The 22,984-nt window shown below is 37.2% G+C and overlaps 1 long non-coding RNA gene across 2 annotated transcripts; it reads right to left on the bottom strand.

Moving 5' to 3' along the window:
* Window positions 1-358: 358 nt before the first annotated feature.
* LOC121420985 lies at window positions 359-13,115 on the bottom strand. 2 transcript variants are annotated; one of them, XR_005970917.1, is made up of 3 exons: window positions 12,929-13,115; window positions 1,478-1,622; window positions 359-661 (listed from the first exon to the last, which is right to left on the bottom strand). It is a non-coding gene; the product is annotated as an uncharacterized LOC121420985 (long non-coding RNA). The 2 variants fall into 2 exon arrangements; XR_005970918.1 differs by lacking the exon at window positions 12,929-13,115 and adding an exon at window positions 12,449-12,692.
* Between the last annotated feature and the right edge of the window lie 9,869 nt (window positions 13,116-22,984).

Raw genomic sequence — 22,984 nt, 5'->3', positions numbered from 1 at the left:
TCTACATAGATATATCTCATTTTCATTTCTCGCCCACAATCAATTACTTTCCCCATTTAACAATGGGACAATATTTAGAGTTCGTAAAAACAATCCTACAATTTTCTACAAATATCAATTACTATTTTTAGTAATTCAATAAAACGAACAAAGAGATGAAGCAAAAAGAATCACATTTTATGTAAATTTAATACTTTTAAAATAAACACACATTTAAATTTGTGAAACAATATTATCTTGTCACCTGTCCTATGACTTTACAAACATGATTAAAAGTGGAAAATGGATTTAAATAAAATGTATTTTTTCATATCATTTATATTATATTATTCATAAATATTTCTGTAATGTCATGAAGAGGAACTCACAGTGTTGTAATTTATTCTTATTCTCCTCCTCCTTCTTGGTTGTCTTCTTTTCTACTTATAGTTAATTTTTATCATTATCAACATTATAATAATTTCATAATAATCATAAAACATATCCACAATGTCAATATAATGATTATTATCTTTGAAAAATGAAAATTAGTACTTTTGTTAATGTTCAAATTTTTAAAGCGTTTTTATGATACTTGAGTGTGAACAGTAAAATAGTTCCATAGCCAGGTGCTACCAGGTCCATGACGTCACCTCTTCAACAGTCGTGACTCTTGAACAATCTGAAATAAGAAGAATCAGTGTAAAAAATTTTAGCAACTCATCTTGATAATAGCAGAGTGTTCACATACATTTACATGTATGATACATCTCTGAAAGATTATGAAAGAGCATTTTGAGATTGCAATCACAGGCATAACTAAAAAATATAGAATGTTGAATAGAAATTGGGTAAATAGTCTCCGAATATTATTTTTATATCCTTATAATTAAAATCAGAATATATTTAATTTCGATAAAGTCATTTGAGAAAATGTTCATACATGGTGTTACATGAAAATATACCTGTCTACTATTACTATTATTCTATTCTTAGATGCTCTTATACTGTGTTTATGCTTGTAATCTCTCATTGTTAGTCTCTGTTGAGATTCTAATAAAAATATAGATCAACTAAATCTTAATCTCTTGCAAAAGTGGAAAATAATTGTTAAAATACTATGGATTCAATAGTCTTCCTAGATTTTGTTTTCACTCTGACGAGTTACATTGTTCTTGCTCTTACATATTTTTGAGGGTGCATTCCATAATATTATCATTAATGGAAATAATAAGAGGGCTCAGTTGTCAATTGGAACTTTAATTTCTAAAAAAGTTCATGATTGATATTATTCATTTTTGTGAGTAAATTTAAGATGAAGTTATTACAAGATGTGGATGAATTGTTAGAGATTGATATTTGACAATTACTATAACAGGACATCACATTTACAACTGCTCTCAAGAACAAAAAAATAAATAAGAATAAAATTACCATAAAGTATACTTGTATTTACAAGTAGAATGTTCAATAAACACAACTTTATACAAAAATTAACCTTCATACTAGAAGCTTGACCCCCTGATCCAAAGAGAGGCTTCTTCTTCAATGGCAGACAGGGGCAGAGTGTCTGGACTTCCATCTCCCTCCAGTTGCTGTCCCCCTATCTCTTTCTTCCTCTTCTCCCCATTTGTGTGGTTCACCTGTTAGAAAAGTGAAAACCAATATTTCATAAAGTAATAAATGAGAATGAATTCATATTTACATTTTGTATGCAACAGCTGAAGTCCCTTCTTTAAAAAAAATATTTTTATCATTACAGATTTTTTCAAATATATTTGACAGGGGTGTTGGTACAGTTTCACTGTTATTTTAAGGCAAATGAGGTCTAGTCTTTCAACCCTGAAATGGTTTGATGAACACACTAATAATCGGGATTCAAATTTGAACCTTAGGGGTTGGTACAATAAGGGGTGCTAATGAGAGCAATTATGCTCATTTGTGCACTTTTATGAGTGTAGCATAAGTTCTATAAATCACCATATAGGGCACAGATTTGAACCATGTAATAGAGGTAAAAAAATTGAACATTTTATATCTTTAAGTATTATGCACCTTAAAAGGTACAATGTTGCCCCTTTTATTGTGCAAATGAACTTTTTTGGGGTGCAAATAATACAAGGCCACTTGATTTATTTAGGCTTAAATTTCTTTGTTAATGTTAGAAAAATGATTTACACACTCAATATATGAATACTTCTAATAAAGACAGGTTTTTATAGGTAAGAAAATTGTAGGCCCTATAATTCTATTATTTACACAATTAGGGATTTTCTTTACTTCAAATTGCCAGGGTTTGTTTTCTAAAATAAGCACCACTTTAACAATTGATCCAAAAAGATACTCTTTACAGTAAATAGGTAAAAGGAATAGAATATACTATGAGGAATACTTAATGACAGTCATCAAGAGAATTTCATTTATCATGGTTCGTTTTATCCACACATCAGAAACCAAATCCTGTAGTTACCAGTAATGGAAATGCCTTTTCTCCAAGCATATTATTTGTGCACTGGTTTGAAAATTAATAGAAAAGGCATTTGATAAGTTTTTTAACCTGTAAAAAAAATCAAATAACTAAAATGTGTATCCATCATAGATGTACATTAATATTATTATTAGATATTAACATACAACGTAGTCATCGGTCTCATCAGACAAGTTTTTCGTGAAGTTACACTATTTTCAGTTCAGTGTTTAACTTAATTAGTTCAGTGTGTAATTCTTTGTTTTTCTTTTCCCCCTTCTTTCCCTTCCTGTTTAGAAGTCTCCAGTCTTCATTAACACAGGTGACCCAGTATTTTCTAAATTATTATATCACCTTTATAGGTGAGCGGCCAGAAGCCAAATAAGAAATGCCTTATTTCTTGACTTTAATGCCTCTGGCTGGATCAAAGCAAAATCATACATCAAATTGAAGGAAATTTACTGATTTTTTTCGGAATTGGGCATCAAAAATGCCGTAATGTGTAGCATCACCATGAAAACCAGCCTTGAATAAGGCACTCCCATTTTAGATACCTATTTAATATTTATCATGAATATTGATTTTTTACTAATTAATTTAGATTATCGGGTATTTTTCTTATTTTCAAAGGCTAGATCTACTATATATTGTAATAAGAATTACTGAAAAAACTTAGCATGAATTTTATGAACATTTTCTCAGAAATTATTGCCTAGCAACATAACTGTCCTTAGCAACCATTTAGCTCCTTAAGTAAACCACTTATTTTTCCATTTCAAACCTAACTTTTAACTTTTTAACTAGGTTGAATTAAACAAAATAAGTTACACCAATGAAATTATATAAAGTGTTATTTCAAAATAATAAAAAAGAACTGAAAACCCCCATTTTAGCTATTGCGAACCTCAAATAAATTCACTAAGCTCTACCTGACATACCCCTTCACATCGTACAAATCGTCATATTATTGTTCAGTTTGACTACATTGATACACGTACGTACAAGTCACATACTTTATACTATTTTGTGGTGAAAAAGTTGATTGAGTTTAAAATACCTGATGAATTATCTTGTCTGCAATAGAACAGCAAAATGACCATTTTACATTACCCATTGATACCAATTTGTTGCCTAGCAAAGACTATTTTCCATAGCAACGACTATGTTAACACTCTTTTCCCTGGACAAATCTTTGGAAAAACATTCCATTATGAGAAATAATACTGGCAAAATTATCATATTAATGTCTACAACCTCGTTTTCAGTAATCATTCAACAAACTGACTATTTCATAGCTTCCATGGAGTCAAATGTGTTGCCCAGAAACAATATTCCCTAGCAACGGTTATGTTACCACTCTTCATCTCGGCCAAATTGTGTTGACGAAGCTGTGAGTATAAATATTGAAAAAATTAACATATGATAGTTTGTTATCGATAGGCAAACAACATTCCGAAGTTTACCATTGTGTACTGACACAATTTCATTGCCTAGCAACACTTTTTACCTTAGCAACGATATATTTTTCCTTTAATAAATCTTGAGGAAAATAATCCACTTATAAGTGTAAAGTACCACTTGTTCAATAATATACCTACATGCATACTGGCAATGGTGAATTGAAGGACACCGTTTCATTTATCCTATTTCTAAAAAAAAAATCATTTATCGTTGTACGTATATCTGCTTGTCTACCAATTCTTAACATGAGCATGGTATTCAAACTTTATCATTTAAGAAAGAGCAGCTTCAAAGAGAAATTTAAATGTTTTTTGCAGATTAAAAAGGAATAATATGGCTTGGATGATTCATAGCTGCTGGGTACATAGCATTTTTTTTAGTTTGTTACAATAGATAAAGCATTGATGATATAATAAAATGGACAACACTACTCTTCAGGCACAGTCCCTGATTAAAGCTTTGATCATAAAGTGGGTATTTACTTTAGGCTTGTACACATATATATATATTTTTTCAGAGACCTCCTATACTAGTACTCAATTAAGGTCATTGGCAAAGGCTTTTGGCTGCATATTCAGATCACTTTCTTCGAGTGAATATGGACTGGTTAACAAATGGAAATTTCTTGTCAAATAATACCTAATCACCCATGCAAGTCCATCTTCCAAGGTTGTGTCTGTGTTGAGGCTGTAGCCCAAAGATGCCAAGGCTGTGAGTTCGACAAGTTTCTGTTGGGAGGACCGAAAGCTTAATGCCCTCTCCAACACCTGGTAATGAGGATATAATGAGGATGCGCCTTAAAAAAAGAGCACTAATGCAGCAAGTGAGAATCAAATCCAGGTCACCGGAATCCGAAACTCCCGCTCTATCGACTGAGCTATCATTCCTGATCAGGCCAAGAAAAGGAAAAGAAAATCATTAAGATAGAAAGGCTTACTACAGTGGGAGATGTTTTCTATGCTCAAGTGTCATTGTGTAATGATGAGGTTTGCACACATCTGCTGAACAGAGACAACCAGGGTGGGGCATACGAGAAAAGTCCCCGAATATAGAGAGGAGGCATATCAGCTTATGCAGTCTTTGATGTTGTCCTTCGGGTATTTTCTGCTACAACGATAGTTCCTTTGACTCCGATGGTTAAAAACTGATGCGTTAAATACTCAGTTAAAAAAAAGATGTCTGAAAGAAAAGACAAGGATTCCTCTCAACATGCATACATATGTAAAGGACGTTGACATGGGTAAAGCTTCAGAAAACAGGTACACATGCCTCTATTGTCATGATTGTTGGGCTTAAACTAACGCTACTGTTCGTTCCATGGAGGTTTAGATCAATGTAAATCCCAATGTAATTGGGATGATCCCCCTACAGTATTGGTAAAACATACTATTCTGTATTTGTAGTGATGATTTGTTCAAATAATAAGCCTGGAACATTTGAATTACAGCCATAATTTTGTATCACTGCTTGAATGGAGTAGAAAAAACATTGAATGGAACAATAATCTCTAAAGTAATAATCACTCCTCAGTGTGCCAAAACGGACTCAGTGATGATCTGGCAAGTTTAACTCCTTACTGTGCTATAAATCATCTCTGTTCCGATCCAGAAAGACTCAAACTTAGTGTATTCCATCTTAAGAACAGAGAGCAGATCAAAAACTGAGGATCAGGTGGTAACAAGCCAACCTACCTTGGCGTCATTGTAGACCGTTCTTTTTTCATACAAAGTACATGCTGCCAAAACAAATGCAAAATTTGGAGCAAGGATTATCATTCTGAAGCTGGGAAACATATGGGGAATTGATAGATGCCAAATCTCTCTGTACAACAGCTCTGACTTTATGCTTCTGCACTGCTGAGTACGCATCCCTTGGTGCTAAATATTGACACCAAATCTAAATGGAGCTTGCAGAGCCATCACTGACTGCCTGTGACTAAAAGAAGTCAGTAATCTTTACCTACTATGTATTATTGCCCCACCGTAAGTCAGAAGAGAAGTCATCAGCACAGATGAAAGAAAAAACAATCAAGAGCATAGTATTCCACTCGTCAATCATGAGCTTGCAACGAGACTCAAATCTAGACACAATTTTCTCTGCTCATTGCTCAATAGAATCCATTGATGACTTTGCTCGCATAAAAGCGTCATCCACTGGTCTAACAATCTCCAGTCTGTGATGCACAATCTCACCTATGGAATTAGTACATCACTCTCCAGGTCCAAGTGAAGAATGGTCTACCTGATCTTGTTTGAATCGCCGATGGGGCTACAATAGGAATGGAGAAACTTCCTGCAACTGTAAGGATGATCACAACACTTTTTTGGCATACCCCTCCTACTTTGAACTGCCACTGCCTTTGCCACTGCATTCGATTCTTTTCACAGGAAAGCTTAATGTAGATCTTGTACCATTATCAGGACACGACATCTTTAATGACCTAAGAAGAAGTGTGTCATTAATTATCTGACTGGTCGAAGACACCTCTTTATGGTAATCTGACATTTGGGGAAAAATGATTATTTGGTCATGGGTTGTTGGATGGGGGAGGGGACAGGGACTTAATTGGTTCCTGATGGGGTTGTCGGTTAGGCCATGGACCTAGGTCCATGGTGAGGCTAAAACTTTGCTGAAAACGGTGCGTTTATTCTAATTGTTAGTGCTTTAAGGTGAAATTTACAATTTGTCAGTGAAGGAGCAAAGATATTCGATGGTAACAATCTTACCCAATATCTACATACCCCTTAAAAAGCCACCTTTTGTAGAGACAAATTCCTGCACACTTAATCCCCCATTCGGTCATAGTATACTGAATGATTTTATAGGGCAATATTTGCTCTGTGCCCATCTCATCGGGTAACTACACAAGTCCTTTGTAGTAGAGGTTTCAAGAAAGATCTCGCCTTTGGGTTGAGTGATTCCAAATCTCTGGCAGCGTACGGCTCTGGTAGGAGGGGGGGGGGGGCAGACCAAAAGGTGATGCACTGATCCTCACCTCAGTCGTAGATAGTGTCTACAACCCTGCAGGAGCCCCAAACTGCATATTAAGGACTTTGCACCTTTTGTTCCAGACCATAGGCGATTACATGTAAGACATAGCCAGGATGGCCATTCGTCATTTGAACCTGGGGCGTGATTTGCTAGATCACATGGAAAGCTTTTGCGTCACAGACTGGAGGTGGTTTGTCCATAGGGCGATCCTTTGACTATGTGCATAGCTATCAAGGGATTCAGTCAAGTGAAGGAAGTTGTCTTGATTCCAGTCTCTTTTTGTCAGGTTCATAGTTAAAGAGTGGAAGAAGAAGGGCATCGTTTTTGCTCCTTTTTCCACCCGTGCTGATACCTCTATATCTGGGGAACTGTGCCACACAATAGGTAAAGATCATCTTCTCTTTATGGTAGCAGACAGACAGATTACTTGTTCGTCTGTGTAGATGTTAAAGAGGAGTTGGACAAGGACACTTCTTTGTGGGAGACCATTTTTCTGCCCCCACCATTTGCTGCTGGAACCACTGAGATTCACAGCCGGTTTGAGGGCATTTTTTGAATTAGCCTTATCAACTTGACTTCCTTTGTCATTACAGTGACTTTCCTCGTAAGTAGGCCTACCCCATGATTAAATGTTTCATAAGCTGCAGTTAAGTTAACAAAGGCTGCTCTAGTTTTCAGACCTTCCTCAAACCATCTGATATACCGAGTCAGATTCAGTACTTGATAGGTAAAGGACTTTCCTGGCCTGAATCTTGCCTACTGGAATGAAGAACTCAGTCACAAAGGGAACAATGCGGTTAAGCAGGAGCTTTTCAAAGGGCTTGTAAGTGTGACAGAGTAGAGAGATTTTTCTGTAACTCTGATTGGGTCTTTGCCTGGCTCGATCGACTTTGGCAACTACCCTTAACTTCCTCTTGGCATTGTTTTTTTTTCTTCATACAAACAGTAGTTTAACATGTCAGCAGCCATTGGTCCAAAAAGGGTGATCTGCTAACAGGGGACATCAACTAATCCAGGTGCCTTGTTGCTCTTAATTATTCCCTTTCATAGCCTAGCACAAGCAGACAAGACGTTCAGGCTGAATGGTATTGTGTATTTACAAAAAGACTCTTAGTTGGGAGACTGTCACTGCACTTTTATTTAAGGAGGTTGGCCCTTCGTGGGCAATAGGGTTACCTTGACTGTACACAAGAAGATAGTGGGCCACTTGGTCGGTGGTCACTAGGGGTATACTTTGAATCGTTTTTCAAGGATCCGAATCGTTTTCCCAGGCTTTTCTGCTGTTGTGAGTCATGTCCATTGGTTTATTAAATCACTGTCACTTTCGTTTGTATTACCCATAATGGCAGTTGTCAATTTCCCCCACATTCAAGTGTATCGGCGCCAAAGGGGTCCTTCTCAAAGCTCCTGAAATATTTACTCTACAGCAGCTTCGTCATTCGTCAAGCCCGGATAATAGTTTGTACAGCATCCTCGTGGAATATTCTTCTGTGATGATTTCTTCAACAGCTTTCCAAATGTGTCGTAATGAGTAGGGAGTGCTGGAAGATCCTGTGGATAGATATCCGGATCTATGACAAACTGCTCCCAGATTGCTTTCTTCAGGGTGAAGCATCTGTGAAAGGGATGTGTGCGTGGAGTGATGGCTGCATTCACCTTCAGCCCAATAGGTTGATATTGCGTGTGCAGGAGAGGGTCAAGCACAACCTTCTCACATTTGTTGAGTGATGCAATCTGATTTGCATCTGACCAGTTCTCCACAAGTTCTCCATCTCGTTGGTTTCTCCATATCCCCAAATAATGCTGTGACTGTTGAAATCCCCAATAATTACATTTTCTAGATCGGAGGTGGCGTCTCGAGGAAGGGATAGAGATTGGTTAGGAGGTTATAGAAAGAACTTAAATGGGAATACTCATAAGTTCAATGGTTAGGCCGTTGCCATTTATCTTGAGACAATAACAGGGCCTAATCCTAATTAATTCTACTTAAACAGATATTGGACCTGCTAATATACTGCTGGAATCAGTAATGTAATGCCCCCTAATGTACAGAGACTAATCAGTTATAGTGAGCAACAGGCACAGATTAGAGTATTTTTTGTTGTCTAGTAGGTATATACGACATACTGAGGATCTCTTGATCTGTGTTTAAATCATGGCAGGTGATTATTGAAAAGATTTTTTTTATCAAGTTGTGCAGATAAACCAGCAGTCCTGTTTGAAGGTCTGCAAGTACATGTATACTACTGTGTTAACTGCTCTATTGCCCATCCATTTGTATAATAACAAAAAGAAAGAAAATAACACCTTCCAACAACACAGGAAAATTGCCAGAATTGCAGATAGAAACTTTGATAGTTCATTGTGATTTACATATTTTAGTAGGAACCTCATATAATAATGAGCTTTAGAGTTCACAATCACTACAGTATAGGAATTATATTTTCCATAAGATAAATAATTCCGTTTTCCCATTGCAGGCACTCTAAGACTTATTGGCTGGTCTTGGATACACTTTAAGACTTATTGGTTGGTCTTGGATATTACCTTTCCTAAAATGTATAATAAAATGTTCCAAATAACAAACTAAATGATATTGTTAATAATACCCATTTCATCATCTACCATGGCCGTACGCAGCGAAAAGGTATATTTTTAAACTGAAAATTTTCACAAAATTCACCAAAAGTGTGCATTATATCCTTCCATTTTCTATGAATAAGCGTCCATTGCCAAACTCGGTCGCTTTGCTTCCTCGCTTTGTTTATTAGAGACTTTTTAGAGGCTTACCACTCCAAAGAAATGTTTTCTGTTTACCGGCAGCCATGCCCTCTCTCAATATGGCTGAAATTAATTGTTATCACCACAATAAATGCTTAGAATAGTATAAGATGCATTTTGAGGACCAAAAAAGGGAATTTGGGAAGGTTGCAGGCTTGAAATACCTCCAAAAACTGATGGTTGCTAGGTAAAATGCTGTTGCTGGGCAACGTCAAAATTCTATGAATACTGAATTATTTAGATCAGAACAAATAACTTGACACAGGGTATCTAACTGAAAATTTTCACAAATTTCACCAAAAGTGTGCATGATATTCTTCCATTTACTATGAAAAAGCACCCATGCCAAACTCAGTGGCTTTGCTTCCTCGCTTTGTTTCTTTGAGACTTTCTTGCCACCCCCAAGGAAAAGCGTTCTGGATACAGCCATGCCCTCTCTCAATATGCTGACCAGATAGCTGAAATTAATTGTCATCACCACAATAAATGCGTTGATTAGTATTAGATGCATTTTGAGGACCAAAAACAGGAATTTTAAGGAGATTACAGACTGACAGGCTTGAAATATAGCCAAAAAGTGATGGTTGCTACGGAAAATAGGTAACAGAAATATATGTGAATACTCAAATTTTTAGATTAGAACAGCTAACATGACACAGTAGGGTATATGTTTGATTTATAACAATATTACAATATCCATTAAACGATGCGTATAGTCGTAAATACACAGAAACATATATTTTAGTGATATCCGTCACATGCAGGGGTTAATCAAACACGGCTATAATGTAACTTCATGATCATATATGCATTAATAATACATCCTAGTCTACCTCTTTTATCACTTTTTCATCAAAATTCACCTTTCTCATTACTTTTTACAAATTAAAAACTTATGAAAAATATAAAATGAATTAATCTGGTAAAAAAATTGAAGAATATTGAAAAGTGAATATGGTTGCTAGGGAAAATAATGTTGCTAGGCAACGGTTTTGAAATCAAAGATGTATGAAATATATATTTGATTGCTAGGCATTATCATATCATTCAATCTGTAGTGATTTTATCCTTGAAAATTTATATTTATATATGAATTAGTATAATGAATTAATAAATCTAAATAATAAGTTGCTGCTTTGCATTAATCACAAAAATGGGCGTGGCCTATTCAAGGCTGGTTTCCATGGTGAAGCTACACCCTGCGACACTTTTAACTCTCAGTTCTGAAAAATCAGAAAATTTTTAAGTTTAAAGATTAAAGTCCCAAATTTTGGCCTCTCGCCGCTCGCCTATTATTACACATTAATCACTTTGTTGTTTTTTTCTTAAACGGAGAGGGACCGCCCCCCCCCCCCTCGCTGCTAGGGTCTTCACTCTACACATGTTATTGTGGTGCACATCTACCAATTATAAATCATCTAGGCCTGTACTCCTGGCACTATAAAACAATACTATACATGTATAGGAGTTATAGACACCCTATTCCATAGCTCTATCATAAACCCAGGGGGCTCACCGTAGCGTCGGCAGCAGAGGACCCGTCTCCCAAAGTTCTAAGTTAACCTACACATATACTAGATTGTATTGGAATTTTGATGTCAGAGTTAAAAAGTCACGCTAAAGATTAGACATAAAATAGATCTAAAGTAACTTTTGTAGTTCTAGAAGATCTATAATGTTACTTGTTTAATATAAATGATAGATAGGCCAAACAAATGATTAGCGTATTAATGATGTAAACACAGTTTCAATTTTGGGCCCTGAGCTAGATCTATTCTAGTTCTCTTAGCTAAACTAGATTAGGTCTCGATTTTGATCTATATAATAAAAGCATGAATGGAAGGAGCCAAAGCGAGACTCAGTCCAGGGGCAGGGCTGCACCACCTGACGTTATTCACTTGCCACGACCAAGGCCCAAACCAGAGTAGGCCTATACTAAATGGTAGGGCCAGCTCAGCTCACCTAAGACAAGTTTACCTTAGAATTTCTTAGTTCTAGACTAAGTCTAAATTAGACCCTAGACTAGATCTAGTCCTAGATAGAAAACTAGATAACAATAGATCTAGATCTAGACTAGAACTTGATAAAGGGGCCAAGCTATTACTTGCTAGGGCCTGGCCCTGCATTGTCATCAGTGACAAGCCAGGGTTTTTTTTTCAGGGTTTTTTTTTTAGATCTCCGAACATAGGCTCAGCACAACTAATCATTTAGGCCTGGGAGAGGTCCTCACGGTGAGTGACAGAGCTGTATTGTATACATGTAGACTCTAGAGTGTCTAGTCTAAACTTCTAGTCTTATCTAGACAGTCCGTCTATAACGTTAGACTAGGCCTAACGAGTACCTTAACGTAGATCTTTCCAGGAAGAACAGTGATGGTCTTAAAAAATCTTAATTTCAAGTCCATGAAAATGTCCAATAAAATGTCGTGAAGATTAATTCAAACTGTTTTCTGTCAGTGTTCATTCCACGCATTATTCATGTTCATCCGACACCGGAACCTTCAAATCGAGATTATTTAAAACTGTTTTCTGACGGCGTGATTCCATTCATTATTTGATTTTATTTGTCCGTGTCAGACGCCGGAACCTCTTGCTGGCACTACCGGCGTTGTACGGCGAAAGCAGCCGGAGAGTATCCAAGCAATCATTGCATAAAATTGACGGCGTTAATAATTCATTTAAACGATCTCTTATTACTTAGAAACTTTGAATTTGGGCAGAACGTGATATATAACTATATAATATAAAATAATGAAAATTGGATACATACCAAAATATGCCTCTATCCCGTCAAAATGGGAAGCCAAAGACCCTTTTTCGCAACAACTTGCTGCGGCTGAAAAATAACTTTTACCAAGTTTATGCAATAGGCACGTTCATGACTATTCAGTTTTGTAAAGATGATTAAATCGCGTCATAAGCTAAAACAATACATAAATATGTTTATGCAACGGAATTTATGTCAACGGCATAAGCTATACATGATTTTATGTCATGATCAAAATTTATGTCATTATGAAATAAACTTTTATTCAACAGGGCAATCGTTAATCGGCGCACACATGCCAATCCAATAAAACTGAATTTCACATCCTACCGGTTACCAATTGGAGGAGAATGACAAATGAAAAAGTGATTTGCCAAAAGACATTTGCGCCGGTTAGGATACGAACCCTTGACCCTTGATTTAAGAGTCTAGTGACTAAATGATACCTCCACAAAACCCTCCTGCTTTTGATCGGCTGCTTACCTGCTGCACATCGGCACTCTTCATAACGACCAAAAGCGTTTTCCCAATATCCCAAGGTACCATCTTCGTCATAGCCATCTGGACCACCATTGTGTATACGGGCGAAATCCTGGCAAGTTGGTTGACGTCCGAGGCGTTGGAAAGTAGCATACCGCGCCATGTAGCCTTGTACCGCCTGCTCGCTGCATTCAAATTCAGTCGTGCAATTCATCCAAGCTAGCACGGCAAGAATTAAGGGGAGAAAAAGAAATGCAAGTTTTAAAAACGAATTATTATTCAAGGAAACTTTGGTCATATTTCTAAACAGTATTTTGATAAGTTGACAATCTCATTCAATTCAGAATTAAGGAGGAATGTTACGTGTCAACTAAGTTTGAAGGGCGAAATAAACAATATACACACTATTGAAAAAAGGTTTACCCAATATTTGGTAAAATAGGAACATGCATGTCGGTTGGGTATTAAAAAAAAATACCAAATATTTCGTATCTTTAACGCAATATTGCGCTGAAATAGCTCAATATGGGGTTAAAAATTACACAACAAACATCCCTGCTCCCTTTCTACTCAATATTGGGTAAAATTTTACTCAGTGGTTTTAGAGGGCATGTTCTTTTCTTCTTCGAAGAAAGGACCGAAATTTTACTTACAGCCCTTGAGTTCACCTCCTCTTAACCGCGCATCATTCCAGTATGCTTCTTTTATCTGGTATGGGCCGCATGAAAGTGAGCCAACATCATCATGACAAACAGGATCAGGTATTGTACACCCGGATTCGACCTTGCAGATACACGCTAGACAGTCGGGTGAAACAGGAGTTGGGAGCGCTGGAAAAGAAAATTTGGGAGTATTACGAGAAGGAGAACTATATCACTACTGCAGCACTACTGACTAATTCTTCCGGGGGGGGGGGGGTGCGAAATCAGTATATATTTCATAGTGATGGGTATGTGCCGCGGAGGGGACCCCCATGCGTTCCAAGACATGGCATTGTTGTCTAATTGCGCTTTCCACCGGCGAACTTCACCGGCGAAGTTCGCCAGCGAAGGGAAAAGTGTCTAGACAAGTATGAAAGGTACACAGGAGAACTTCACCCATTAAGTTCGCTGGCAAACTTCTCAACCTCTGGAGGTGAAGTTCTCCGGTTCGCTTTCATATTTTGAGCAATGTTTGTGATTCTAAAGAAGATGCGTATGTAACAAATAATCATTTCGAGCGCGAAGCGCGAGCAGAATTTTTTGTATACGCTCTCACCTGATCGTATTGGACATTCAAAGCAGTTTTAATCATAAACAGGAAAGGTAAAAGACTATACACCTGATGCGAGCGCGGAGCGTGAGCGGAAACAAAATTTAGATTAACACCTAAAAACGGAACATCTCATGTTTTGTAAACATGGGAAAAGAATGGATAATTGGATATCTACCTATATTGATAATGGCAGGACAATAATCTCAATATACATGCGTGTGCATGTTTAGATTTATACCTAAGAGTCTTGATATTGTAATTCATTTTCAATGTGCGAAATATCTTATTAATAGTATAAAAAAAGAACAATTAGAGTAATTACAGATAGTCATATTGCTAATTAAATTTTTATTATAATGTCAATAATGCGAGCGCGAAGCGAGAACTGAAAATTTGTGATATTCCGACCTGAAAAAATGTGGGTTTAAACGATATTTCGAGCACTGTGTAGGAAAATTCTGAAGTGGATAGGGATCCCGCTTATTAAATGACGCGAGTGCGAAGCGTAAGCTGATATTTTTTGTTATTATTACAAGTCACGTACTTTGACGTGCGACCAGGACATTTTAGGGATATTTGTCATCATATGGCTATGATAAATATCTTCATATACGTCTTTCTACATCCCGAATGGAATTTGTTGTGGTCACTTTCGGGAATAGTCTGGAGGGTATTCGGCTGGTTGAACATTTCAAAATGAGCTGAATTTTTCAGCGAATGTTCCCGAATTTTCTTGCATTTACGAAGGCAAAACAGAATATTCCTGCAACCACCAGAATACTGCAGCTACTGGCATTTCTCTTAAAGCTCCATATTGAGAATTTTATACCCCGACATGAAAGATTTTAAAATTATTCACAAATATTCCTCCCATTATTTTTCCCTATTTTTCCCCCTCTCTTGTTCCTTCTTTTTATTCTATTTTTTTTGCTCCACCAATAGGGGGGGGGGGGGGGGGCCCCCCCCCCTCGCTGCTAGGGTCTTCACTCTACACATGTTATTGTGGTGCACATCTACCAATTATAAATCATCTAGGCCTGTACTCCTGGCACTATAAAACAATACTATACATGTATAGGAATTATAGACACCCTATTTGATAGCTCTATCATAAACCCAAAATAATCACCGTAGCGTCGGCAGCAGAGGACCCGTCTCCCAAAGTTCTAAGTTAACCTACACATATACTAGATTGTATTGGAATTTTGATGTCAGAGTTAAAAAGTCACGCTAAAGATTAGACATAAAATAGATCTAAAGTAACTTTTGTAGTTCTAGAAGATCTATAATGTTACTTGTTTAATATAAATGATAGATAGGCCAAACAAATGATTAGCGTATTAATGATGTAAACACAGTTTCAATTTTGGGCCCTGAGCTAGATCTATTCTAGTTCTCTTAGCTAAACTAGATTAGGTCTCGATTTTGATCTATATAATAAAAGCATGAATGGAAATAGCCAAAGCGAGACTCAGTCCAGGGGCAGGGCTGCACCACCTGACGTTATTCACTTGCCAGTGACCAAGGCCCAAACCAGAGTAGGCCTATACTAAATGGTAGGGCCAGCTCAGCTCACCTAAGACAAGTTTACCTTAGAATTTCTTAGTTCTAGACTAAGTCTAAATTAGACCCTAGACTAGATCTAGTCCTAGATAGAAAACTAGATAACAATAGATCTAGATCTAGACTAGAACTTGATAAAGGGGCCAAGCTATTACTTGCTAGGGCCTGGATCTGCATTGTCATCAGTGACAAGCCAGGTTTTTTTTTCAGGGTTTTTTTTTTAGATCTCCGAACATAGGCTCAGCACAACTAATCATTTAATACTGGGAGAGGTCCTCACGGTGAGTGACAGAGCTGTATTGTATACATGTAGACTCTAGAGTGTCTAGTCTAAACTTCTAGTCTTATCTAGACAGTCCGTCTATAACGTTAGACTAGGCCTAACGAGTACCTTAACGTAGATCTTTCCAGGAAGAACAGTGATGGTCTTAAAAAATCTTAATTTCAAGTCCATGAAAATGTCCAATAAAATGTCGTGAAGATTAATTCAAACTGTTTTCTGTCAGTGTTCATTCCACGCATTATTCATGTTCATCCGACACCGGAACCTTCAAATCGAGATTATTTAAAACTGTTTTCTGACGGCGTGATTCCATTCATTATTTGATTTTATTTGTCCGTGTCAGACGCCGGAACCTCTTGCTGGCACTACCGGCGTTGTACGGCGAAAGCAGCCGGAGAGTATCCAAGCAATCATTGCATAAAATTGACGGCGTTAATAATTCATTTAAACGATCTCTTATTACTTAGAAACTTTGAATTTGAATACAGAACGTGATATATAACTATATAATATAAAATAATGAAAATTGGATACATACCAAAATATGCCTCTATCCCGTCAAAATGGGAAGCCAAAGACCCTTTTTCGCAACAACTTGCTGCGGCTGAAAAATAACTTTTACCAAGTTTATGCAATAGGCACGTTCATGACTATTCAGTTTTGTAAAGATGATTAAATCGCGTCATAAGCTAAAACAATACATAAATATGTTTATGCAACGGAATTTATGTCAACGGCATAAGCTATACATGATTTTATGTCATGATCAAAATTTATGTCATTATGAAATAAACTTTTATTCAACAGGGCAATCGTTAATCGGCGCACACATGCCAATCCAATAAAACTGAATTTCACATCCTACCGGTTACCAATTGGAGGAGAATGACAAATGAAAAAGTGATTTGCCAAACACATTTGCGCCGGTTAGGATACGAACCCTTGACCCTTGATTTAAGAGTCTAGTGACTAAATGATACCTCCACAAAACCCTCCTGCTTTTGATCGGCTGCTTACCTGCTGCACATCGGCACTCTTCATAACGACCAAAAGCGTTTTCCCAATATCCCAAGGTACCATCTTCGTCATAGCCATCTGGACCACCATTGTGTATACGGGCGAAATCCTGGCAAGTTGGTTGACGTCCGAGGCGTTGGAAAGTAGCATACCGCGCCATGTAGCCTTGTACCGCCTGCTCGCTGCATTCAAATTCAGTCGTGCAATTCATCCAAGCTAGCACGGCAAGAATTAAGGGGAGAAAAGAAATGCAAGTTTTAAAAACGAATTATTATTCAAGGAAACTTTGGTCATATTTCTAAACAGTATTTTGATAAGTTGACAATCTCATTCAATTCAGAATTAAGGAGGAATGTTACGTGTCAACTAAGTTTGAAGGGCGAAATAAACAATATACACACTATTGAAAAAAGGTTTACCCAATATTTGGTAAAATAGGAACATGCATGTCGGTTGGGTATTAAAAAAAAATACCAAATATTTCGTATCTTTAACGCAATATTGCGCTGAAATAGCTCAATATGGGGTTAAAAATTACACAACAAACATCCCTGCTCCCTTTCTACTCAATATTGGGTAAAATTTTACTCAGTGGTTTTAGAGGGCATGTTCTTTTCTTCTTCGAAGAAAGGACCGAAATTTTACTTACAGCCCTTGAGTTCACCTCCTCTTAACCGCGCATCATTCCAGTATGCTTCTTTTATCTGGTATGGGCCGCATGAAAGTGAGCCAACATCATCATGACAAACAGGATCAGGTATTGTACACCCGGATTCGACCTTGCAGATACACGCTAGACAGTCGGGTGAAACAGGAGTTGGGAGCGCTGGAAAAGAAAATTTGGGAGTATTACGAGAAGGAGAACTATATCACTACTGCAGCACTACTGACTAATTCTTCCGGGGGGGGGGGGGGGTGCGAAATCAGTATATATTTCATAGTGATGGGTATGTGCCGCGGAGGGGACCCCCATGCGTTCCAAGACATGGCATTGTTGTCTAATTGCGCTTTCCACCGGCGAACTTCACCGGCGAAGTTCGCCAGCGAAGGGAAAAGTGTCTAGACAAGTATGAAAGGTACACAGGAGAACTTCACCCATTAAGTTCGCTGGCAAACTTCTCAACCTCTGGAGGTGAAGTTCTCCGGTTCGCTTTCATATTTTGAGCAATGTTTGTGATTCTAAAGAAGATGCGTATGTAACAAATAATCATTTCGAGCGCGAAGCGCGAGCAGAATTTTTTGTATACGCTCTCACCTGATCGTATTGGACATTCAAAGCAGTTTTAATCATAAACAGGAAAGGTAAAAGACTATACACCTGATGCGAGCGCGGAGCGTGAGCGGAAACAAAATTTAGATTAACACCTAAAAACGGAACATCTCATGTTTTGTAAACATGGGAAAAGAATGGATAATTGGATATCTACCTATATTGATAATGGCAGGACAATAATCTCAATATACATGCGTGTGCATGTTTAGATTTATACCTAGAGTCTTGATATTGTAATTCATTTTCAATGTGCGAAATATCTTATTAATAGTATAAAAAAAGAACAATTAGAGTAATTACAGATAGTCATATTGCTAATTAAATTTTTATTATAATGTCAATAATGCGAGCGCGAAGCGAGAACTGAAAATTTGTGATATTCCGACCTGAAAAAATGTGGGTTTAAACGATATTTCGAGCACTGTGTAGGAAAATTCTGAAGTGGATAGGGATCCCGCTTATTAAATGACGCGAGTGCGAAGCGTAAGCTGATATTTTTTGTTATTATTACAAGTCACGTACTTTGACGTGCGACCAGGACATTTTAGGGATATTTGTCATCATATGGCTATGATAAATATCTTCATATACGTCTTTCTACATCCCGAATGGAATTTGTTGTGGTCACTTTCGGGAATAGTCTGGAGGGTATTCGGCTGGTTTTGAACATTTCAAAATGAGCTGAATTTTTCAGCGAATGTTCCCGAATTTTCTTGCATTTGCGAAGGCAAAACAGAATATTCCTGCAACCACCAGAATACTGCAGCTACTGGCATTTCTCTTAAAGCTCCATATTGAGAATTTTATACCCCGACATGAAAGATTTTAAAATTATTCACAAATATTCCTCCCATTATTTTTCCCCTATTTTTCCCCCTCTCTTGTTCCTTCTTTTTATTCTATTTTTTTTGCTCCACCAATAGGGGGGGGGGGGGGCGGGCCACTCGGCCCCCTTGGATCCGCCTATGTTATATGCATTTTTTGTTTGCAAAGGATAAGTTTGAGAGTGTGAATATTAAAAATCAGATGGATGCTACCTTGGCATCTTGAAGAATTTAATTTTTCTGACGTCATAAACCACACCAACTTTCCGTTACATTCATCTTTAATACAACTTTTGTATTTAGCGGAATAAAGATATCATGTTTGATATCACATTAAATAAAATGCAAAATAATCCACATAATAAGAATCGCTACGCATTAAAACGTGTCCAACTTGTCCAGGGAGGTTATGTAAGGTCATAAAAGGTCACATTCACTGTGTACCTACGGGGGGGGGGGGCAGAGGGGCAGTTCCCCCCCCCCCCCTTGACGAGTCACAACCCATACAAAAGACCTATCCCTGCCCCCCCCCCTCCCCCTGACGAGCTTGAATACCTATTGTTTGCATTTAAGTTGCTTAAAATTCTGTGCGACACTTTTGACAATGCACAAATTGAATTGAATTTATTACCAGATATCACTGTCAGGTAAATTACAAGAAAGAGTACATCACATATAAACACAAAGCATTTGGTAATTGAAGCTAACATAATAGAAAATTGCTAATTAATCGAGGTTAGCCCGAAATAATGTCGTTATCATAGTTTAAAGAATGAATTTAACTAAACCTCAATAGTGTACATCAAATTCAGTACTAATTCTACTTTACACTTTGAAAAAGCCATGGGAAATAAAAATATACATCATGCGGGTAATTTTTTTCATAATTGGGTATGGGTCTCCGATGAAAGTAAAAGTTTTGACAGGATGTTACACTTGAGTGAGCACGGTCCATATTTGTAAAGCTCGCAGAAATCTGTTTGCGCAGAAAGGGCCGTTTTCACGCTGTGTCAAGGGGAAAGGGCGAAATCAAACTTACCCTACAAAACACTTCTCATACATTTACTTTGCAATTTTAGTCAATTTAAATAAAACGGATACATTCAAGCACTTTGTCACGATTTCGCCACCCAAATTGAAATTTCAACACTTTAAAGTAAGCGCAACCTTTACCATTTTTCTGTCAGCAGGATCTGAGGACATAACTGAATCTAAACAAAAGTTTTTTTTTTATCAGACATCTCCTGTAATTTTTTTTTACTAAGTTTTTACCATTTAAAGGGTGTTTACAGTTCATGTTTCATTTAATACTTGTTTCTCTACACTTTTCCCAAGCTTGAGAATGATTTAAAAGATGAAAAATCAAGCCGTAGACTTTTCATGTAAATCACAGCTCAGTGTAAAGCACATATCGTCACGATGGTCTCGGTTTGTGGGGGAGTGGGGTGGGGCGCAATGCACTCTTCGAAGTGTTCCGGGCAAGGAAACAAGTTTTAAAGCTAAAAGATATCTTCAAATCAACTTACTGGGTGTCTGGAAAAAGAAGACGGAAGACCGAAGACCGGGGACACATATCACACTCGTGTGAAAGCGTTTGTAGTTCACGCCCGAAGTGTGTACAAAGCATTGCAAAGTGTGTACAAAACACGTGCGCGGGTTAGAATGGACTTTGAACCTTGCCCCATACACATGTTCTCCCATTGACACTGCGCGGGTCCCCGGTCTTTGATCTTCGTTTTCCAAACCCGTTGTTGGGTGTCTGGAAAACGGAGACGGAAGACCGGGGATCGCATTCGTTTAGCTAAGATACCTCTTATAAATGTCATAATGAAGGCATCTATTATTCAGCTCAAGAATATTCTGATCTTGAATACATTAATGTCATTAATTGGCTGATAATGAAGTCATGGTAATTGCTTGTGTCAATATATAGTATATTTAGACCAGTTGAGGCGGGATAGGTCTCCCAGTTTTCACTATTCCACTGAGATAAGACGGTAACAAACTCCAGTAATCAATCGGGAGCAGTTTCAAATTTCCAGTTAAACGTTAAATAGACCAGTAATTTCAAACCAGTTTAATTCTTAAATGGTCCAGTACAATGAACTCGACCAATCAGACGAGTATATATGCCGTTGTTTCATTTTCCACAGTTCCATTCTGTGAACTGTTTTATTCCTACTTGGCTGACATTAATTTGCAATTAATTAAAAAACTGTTCATGCGAAATCAACCAACCGGTTCAAACGAGCCTCTGCAAAACTGAAATAACGATCCAACATGCCTAGGGTATCGTAATACTCTATAATTAGATTGATTAGCAAGAAACCTGTCCAGATTTTTTAAACATATATATATATTCGGAAATTGGAGTGGGTGGGCCTTGCCACTCAAGCATAGCGGATCAGCTCATTCAGTTTAGCTAACATCATGATTATGTAACTAATCCGCAGAACGCCAAAATGTTCAACTCTGTATCATCTTGCATACTATCATTATTATTCACCTCAAATACATCAAATATTTTGAAAGTTATCCTTTGGCATAATTTGAATAAGCACACGTTTATACAAACTTTAAACGTGCTTCCACCGTTCATTAATACTGAAAATGCACTTCACAGCGGTAAAATCTTGCGGTTCAAACTACGTCATCAGTAATGCTCATGACTTGCTCGTGGAGGTCTGGTTAAAGATGGGCAAGGTAATTTTTTCACAGTTGGAAACTGTTGCCATTGTAACGGCTAAGGGCAGGGGTATTTATCACCTTCATTGATAGTTCTAGTTTAATTTCCCTTCCCCGCAACAAAGTGAATATAGGACGTTCCTCGCATGTTTCATCATCCTTTTTAATATCGCCTTTTCTTTGTTAATTTTCTTTATTCAGGTTCATAGTCTAAAATAGGTAGGCCTAGAGAACATACAAAGGAAACACGAATTTTAAATTAAAAGGGGAAAGAAAAGGGAAATATCAAAAGGTCATCAAAATGGAAAATTTATAGGCCATCCAATTCTTTTCGAAAATCTCAGATGCAGCTTCCCGCTTGCATTATTCATCTAGTTCTTAGTTAATAGTCTTGTTGGAGAAAGAAAGGTATCATACCATAAAAAATTCAGTCTGACAAAAGAAAGGAAAAGAAAAATAGTGAAACATGATATACGTTATTTCACATCATATCAACATCTATCAAGACTATCACAAATTAGATTTTGTATTAAGAACTAAATGTTTGCTCGCTCGCAGTTTTTATAAATTTTGTCCTTTATGCCATGTCTGCCCCATAACAATTTAGATTTCTAAAACCTTAAACTGAAAGAACACTCCTTCACAGAGAACAATATTTGTGTCAGTCATATATCTGTAATCAATTATTTTTTTTTCTTCATAATTTCAATTTTGTATTTTATAAATATGTCATGGATACACCTTGCCAGTGCAGTTGGGGCGAGGGTTACAAATGTGTGAGCACAGTGGGGTAATTTCTTCAAGAAAATATTTGACAGAAAAAAATTAACAAGCCTAAATAAAAAAAAAAAGAGACGGGGTTTAATCCTTGCCAAAAAATGGCGATTAGAGATGGAGCAATGGGGGGGGGGGTCCAATTTAAAATATGCTCACTTATTGCCCAAATTCCAAGAGGAGTGCACATGAGGGGCCACTACTCATCACGGCTTTGTGCCTTAATTGGAACACGTTCATACTACCTGTATCCCTTGATCCATACCTCTGTCACCCATCATTTACATTTGTTTTCATTTTTGAGCACCTGACCATTTTCTTTCTATCTCTCTCTCATCAAATGTACCCTCCACCCCTCCAAAAAATGCTTTATCCTTTTATCGCTT

The sequence above is a fragment of the Lytechinus variegatus genome, chromosome 9 (assembly GCF_018143015.1).
Source record: "Lytechinus variegatus isolate NC3 chromosome 9, Lvar_3.0, whole genome shotgun sequence".
In the NCBI taxonomy this organism is placed as follows: Eukaryota; Metazoa; Echinodermata; class Echinoidea; order Temnopleuroida; family Toxopneustidae; genus Lytechinus; species Lytechinus variegatus.
The sequence above is the reverse complement of the archived record's forward strand: the minus strand, read 5'-3'. Positions and strand labels throughout refer to the sequence as shown.